Source organism: Asparagus officinalis, chromosome 7 (genome assembly GCF_001876935.1).
Source record: "Asparagus officinalis chromosome 7, Aspof.V1, whole genome shotgun sequence".
NCBI lineage: Eukaryota > Viridiplantae > Streptophyta > Magnoliopsida > Asparagales > Asparagaceae > Asparagus > Asparagus officinalis.
This window is the reverse complement of record NC_033800.1, coordinates 122,697,381-122,704,424: the sequence shown is the minus strand read 5'-3', so window position 1 is coordinate 122,704,424 and position 7,044 is coordinate 122,697,381.

The window sequence follows — 7,044 nt, the reverse complement described above, 5'->3', positions numbered from 1 at the left end:
GCCTCAAAAGAACGGTTATAGAAATATGTACCGTTGTCGCTAATGATCACTTGGGGCACTCCAAAATGTGCAAAAACATTCTCCTTCAGAAACTTGACAACAACCTTATTGTCATTAGTTTTTCAAGCTACCGCCTCAACCCATTTTCACATGTATTTGACGACTACTAGAATGTAAACATTTCCAAAGGAATTTGGAAATGGACCCATGAAATTGATACCCCGCAAATCAAAGAGTTTAACAGATAAGATGGGTTGTAAGGGCATCATATTTCTTCTAGTGACTTTTTCTAAAAGCTGACAGTGGTTACAGGTTTTACAAAACTCGTATGAATCCTTGAAAAGAGTGGGCTAGTATAGCCCTCATTGGAGAATTTTTTTAGTTGTTTTCTTGGGCCAAAATGGCCCCTACATGCTTGCTCAGACAAAAAGATAGAATACTCCTAGTTTCCAGTGGGAACACACCTCCTAAAGATCTGATCAGGATAGTATTTGAACAGATATGGATCATCCTATTTTACTTGGGAGAGGAAAAAAGATCTATCCTATTTAGACCAATGAGAGAGAATCCGTTTCATGACTAAGTAATTCACAATGTCGGCAAACCATGGAACATATTGGATTTGTAGGAGTTGTTCATCTGGGAATGTTCGTTGATTAGGACAGTTGATGTTGATGCATTCGGGAGTCTAGAGAGGTGATCTGCTACGGGGTTTTTTGCTCCTCTTCTGTCAAGAATTTGAATGTCAAACTTTTAAAGTAGGAGAATCCATCTAATTGAGTCGTGCTTTAGCATCCTTTTTGGTCAAATGATACTTTAGTGAGGCATGATCTGTAAAAACTTTGGTTAAAAACACGATGAGGTAGGACCTAAATTTTTCTAACGCAAAGACTACAGCTAAAAACTCTTTTTCCATGACAGAGTAATTTTGTTGGACATCGTTCAGAGTCCTACCGGCGTAGTAGATCACATGTGGTTTTCCATCAAACTGTTATCCTAAAATAGCACTTATTGCAAAATCGGATGTATCACACATCAGTTCGAATGGTAAGGTCTAATCTGGTGCATGAATGATAGGAGTCGTGGTCAGCTCCTTTTCAGAAATTCAAAAGCTTTGAGGCATTCAGGAGAGAAGACAAATGATGTATCCTTAGCTAAGAGATTGGTCAAAGGTCTAGCAATTTTACTAAAATATTTGATGAAACATCGGTAAAAACTAGCATAACTAAGAAATGATCTGACATCTTTGACAGTTTTGGAAGGAGGAAGGTTAGAAATAAGATCTACCTTAGCTTTGTCTACTTCGATTTCCCTGATGGAAACTACATATCCTAAGACAATGCCCTGTTTGACCATAAAATAACACTTCTCCCAATTGAGAGTCAGATTTTTCTCCCTACACCATTCTAGGACTAGTTTAAAATGATGCAAACATTGGGAAAATGTGTCACCAAAAATAAAAAAGTCGTCCATGAAAATTTTGAGGAATCTCTCTACCATGTCAGAAAAATACTGATCATGCAATGTTAGAATATGGCTGGTGCTTACACAGCCCAAAAGGTATGCGTCGGTATGCGAATGTTCCATACGGGTAAGTGAAGGTAGTTTTCTCCTGATCTTTAGGTACGATAGGGATTTGCTTGTAACCTGAATATTCATCTAGGAAATAATAGAACTCGTGTCCTACTAAGCGCTCTAACATTTGGTCAATGAATGAAAGAGGGAAGTGATCTTTCCAAGTGGCTAAGTTGAGTTTTTGGTAGTCAATGCAAACTCACCATCCAGTTTGGATTCGAGTGAGAATCAGCTCATTAGCCTCATTTTAGATCACGGTAATCTCAGATTTCTTTAGAATAACTTAGACTGGACTCACCCATGAACTATCAGAAACAGAATAAATGATCCCATGATCGAGACATTTTAGAATATCTTTCCTAACAGCTTCTTTCATTACTGGGTTTAACCTGCGTTGAGGATCTCTAGTAGGCTTGGCGTCATCTATCAAATAGATTCGATGTTGATTAATGGTTGGACTAATCCCTTTGATATCAGCCATGGTCCATCCTATGGCTTCCCTATTCTCTCTTAAAACATCTAAGAGAGCTTCCTTTTGATCGATAGTCAAGTCAGAAGAAATGATAACTGGTAAAGTCTCGCTCTCCCCTAAGTAGGCATACTCTAGATTTTCAGGTAGAGGTTTGAGCTCTAACTTAGGGGGTTCCTCCACAGATGGGCGAAGCTGGACTCGGGGTTCTATCTCAAAACATCTAAGACAGCTTCCTTTTGATCTGTAGTCAAGTCAGAAGAAATGATAACTGGTAAAGTCTCGCTCTCCCCTAAGTAGGCATACTCTAGATTTTCAAGTAGATGTTTGAGCTCTAACTTAGGGGGTTTCTCTACAGATTGGCGAAGTTAGACTCGGGGTTCTATCTCCAAAGGTTCTCGTTGCCAGCCAATTGCAGATACATGATTGACCAGCGGATCTAGCCCTAATTCATCCTCAAAAGACTCTTCAAACACTAAGTCAGATACACATGAATATGACTCGCACTCTCCTTGTTTCTCACTAGATATTCCCTGAATGAAGTTCACTTCCATGGGTTGATCAGATGGATCACTAGGCTGCCTTCCTAGGTTGAAGATATTGAGATCAACAGTCATGTCCATAAAAGATAGTTTCATCTGACCCGTCCTACAATTGATTAAAGCATTTTAGGTGGCTAAGAACGATCTTCCTAAAATGACTGGGATTTGACTTTTGAGATTGGAAACGGGTTGCGTTTCTAAGACAATAAAATCAATAGGAAAAATGAACTCTCCAACCTTGATCAAAACATCCTCTACATCTCCTTTGAGAATTTTTATGGATCTATCAGCTAATTGTAGAGTGCATCTTGTCGGTTTAAGTTCTCCTATACCTAGATGTTGATAGATTGAATAAGGAAGGAGGTTGACACTGGCTCCCAAGTCTAGAAGTGCATTATCAATGTGAGTATTACCTATGACGCATGGAATTATGGGACAACCAGGGTCCTTATACTTTAACGACATGAGTTTCGAAAAAATTTCACTGAGGTTGACAGCTAAGAAGACTTTCTTAGGGACATTGGTGGTTCTTTTCTTAGTGCATAAGTCTTTCAAAAACTTTGCATAAGAGGGGATTTGTTCAATTGCATCTAAAAGAGGGATATTAATCTTGACCTGTTTAAATTTTCTAGATTTTTCTCAACTTACGGGGAGTTTTTCCTAGGTTTGAATCTGTTTAGAAAGGGGGCAATGAGCCTATACCTATCTAGATCAGGCTTAATCTCATGTTCAGCTTCTTGGTCATCGGAAGGAATTACTTCATCAGAAGGAGTGTGTTGGATGGGAGAAGGGGTTTGATTCGGTGGTATTCTAACTTGGTTATCTATTTATTTTTCTGATCTCAAAGTGTAAACTGTATTCACATGGGCTGGTTGGGTTGAACTAGATCCATTGTCTTTAGGGTTAGCAACAGGTTGACTTAGAAATTTTTCTTTCTCTCTCTCGCTCACGGTAGTGGCTAGTTGCTCAAGTTGGGTTTCTAATCGGGATATGGCTTGAGTGTTTGAGTTGAGCACTTGGCCGGTTGTTTGCATGAAGGAATTCAGAGTGGTGGATGACTGGGTCAACATGTTGGTGGTTTGTGTAAAAGCTTTGATCATAGCCTCTAAACCCTTTTCTAATACACTAAGACTTTGTCATGATCAGAACCCGAAGGATTCATAGGCTGATGAGGATGTGGATGTTGGGTTGGAAAAGGTAGGTTAGCTTGTTGAAAATTATTTGGTGAGTTGAATGAAACAGTGTTTCCCTTAGGAAATTGTTGGTTTGAAGCGAGGATGAAAGTTTGATTTCTGGAGGGATTTCCTTGATTCCATACAAAATTAGGATGATTTCCCCAACCTGGATTATAGGTTGTAGAAAATAGATCATTTCTAAGACATTGGAATGCATCGTTCATCTGTTCTAATGAATGGAGGTTTCCTAGGATAGGGCATTCCTCTGAAACATGGGCAGGAGACTAACAGTTATGACAACCTGGGGTAGAAACTTGATTGATTTGAGCTGGAGCTCGTTCCTTAATTTCTAAGGCTTCTAACCTTTGCAGAATTATCTTTGCTTCAGAAGCAATGTTCGACTCTAAGAAAAGACCACTAGACTTAGGTTGGAGAACTGATACAACTCTGTCATCACAGTGTTCCCACTGTATGGTTTTCTCGGATAGACTCTCTAAAAATTCCCAAGCTTTGTCGGCGTTTTTTTCATGAAATCTCCTTGGCACATGGATTCTAAGGAAGTCTTTGAAGAATAGTCCAATCCTTTATAAATGACTTGACATAACCGCCATTTCTTGAGACCATGATGAGGACATTAGATAAGAAGATCTTTAAATCAGTCAAAATACTTTCAGAATATCTCCCCCGGGATAATTTTGAAGTTTTGAATATTGTTTCTAAGCTTTACCATTTTATGAATTGGGAAAATTTTCTTAAGAAAAACAGTGACAAATTCATCCTAAGTTGAGATGAAATTTGTGGGCAAGCTATACAACCATTTTTTTGCCTTGTCCTTGAGAGCAAATAGAATAAATCTGAGTTTGATCGCATCTTCAGTTAATTCTCTTATTTTAATCATAATACATACTTCCTCAAATTCCAAGATAAAAATATAAGCATCTTCAGTTTCATTTCCGAGAAATTTGGGAAGCATATTTATGTAGTGCGGTCGAACCTCAAAATTTGTTCCATTTGCTTCGGGAATCCTTATGCAAGAAGGGATTGCATTTCTAGTGGGATAACATATATCTTGGAGAACTGATTGATTAGCCATTTCTTCAATTGGTTCAACACGAATTAAACGATGAGTGTTATCCATAATCCACGTTCGCATACACCAAAACAACTTCTTTTTATAAATTTTTTAAGGAAAAAAATTAGTTTTTTTAGATTATGAGAAGAAAAAAGAAATAAAGGAAAAATCCTAACTAAAACAAATCAAAAGCAATCACTTTTCAATCACTCTACCTCTAGAGTTAAGCCTAACTCAACTAGACCAGCTCTTAACCAAAAACTCATAAAGTGAAAATATTAAAGTTTTACTCGGGTAGTTAGCCAGATAATGATAGTACTAGAGGGTGATCAGAGATCAATTAAGTACCTCATTCCTTACGGAGCGCTTTACGTAACCCCTAAACCTTACCTTAGACACCAACTAATCCAAGAAAACTTGAACTAGTTCACATAGGGATTTCTTGTTCCTTATTGAGCTCAAGTCCTTTAGGGGCCAAGGTCTAATGAGTTTTAAGAAGGTTTGGGTTTGTGTAGTGAGGAATTAATGATTTGTGGGCTAAGAAAAGAGTGATGAAATCTCTCACCTTATCTTGATTATGGGATTTTGCTCTTAAAAATATTTTTAAGTGTGTGTCAAATCAAGATACTCAAATCACTTTGGTGATTTCCTACTAACTATATGCAATGCAACCCTATGAATTAAAAGCAACTAAAAAGGATGAAAAAAAATCTTTTTTTATTATGGTCAACAATAATCAAATGTGAGAAGGGGGATATTATTAGAATTATTATCTTGTTAGTAATTATTCAAGTGGAGGATGAATTTTATTATGGTTGACGAAAATATTTTTTTTAAAGTCCTACTTGTCCCTAATTATGAAGACTAACTAGAAGGTGGAATGGAAAATACTAGATAGAAGACTTACCTCAAGCAAATCTTCAAATCTTCGATCTCCAATTCTTGATCTTCAAGCTCCAAGTGGCTCCTTCATAAGAAAACACACAAGTTAAAGAACCAAAATAAATAAAATTCTACTTAAGCACCATCCCCGGCAATGACGTCAAAAACTTGATGGGGCATAAATATGTACCAAAAGTTGCAAGTGCACAACTAATCAAGTTATAGTATAAAAAGTTATCGATCTCATGAGGAAGGTGTTTGTAGGAGAAAATTAGATTCAGTTCTTATGTTTTGTGTGTGACAATTAGGAGTGATGAAAATTTTGCCAAAAGAACTACTACATAGAGCATGTAACTAAGAGAACACAGAAAATAGATAGATAAATAAATCTCTGAAAGGATAGAGTTCTACTACACGTCTATAACTATCCAAGATAGGAAATAGGGAACATATATTGTAGTCTGGAGAACCAAATGTGGTTACATAAAAAGTTTAAAACATATAACAGCCTAAATAACAGAAGTTGATAGAGTTAAAGGACAGAAGGTGATCCCTAGCGCTGGGCCTGATCCTTAATGTACTTCCGATCCTGCTAAGAAAGAACAATTTCCGAGTTTGGGGTATGCAAACCCCAGGGGAATCAGAAAACTCCCAACAATCATGTAAAATGAAGAAATTGTCCGCGTGTATGTGTAAGTGGCATATAAAGAAAAGATGAATTCTAAATCAACAGTGATGAAAGAAAATGCTTAATTAAGAGATCAAGATAACGTCCATCACCAAACATACAAGTGCATTATTATTATTTTAGATGTTATTTGAATTAGAGAATGATATTTTTATGTATATAAATCGGTTCCCCGTAAACCGTCCCGGGAACACGACTTCAAGTCAAGTATTGGACATTTGTCCCATGTATATATAACTCAGGATATCAGGAATGCGTATTTGCCCGTTTATATACATGTTATATTCTCCGTCCAATTCCTCTTTTAAAACCCCATGTTTATCGGTTTAATTAAAGTGATTGTGCATGAAATGTTATGTACTAACCACAAAGTTATCATGGAACAACTTCTGTAAAACTATGAAAATGAATGTGACCCAAAACATGTCCAATCAAGATGGGTGCATCGTCTAGTTGGAGCTACAAAAGTAATAGCCAAGAAAATACCTCATATCGGGATATCGATATTAAGGGCAAAGCCATGCTATGAAAGCACGCTTATAAATCATATTTTTAACAGAATTCATCTTCATGCACAATCAACCCTATTAAATATCACTAGGTAATCAACATAGCATTAGGTAATCCAATAAGCATCAAGA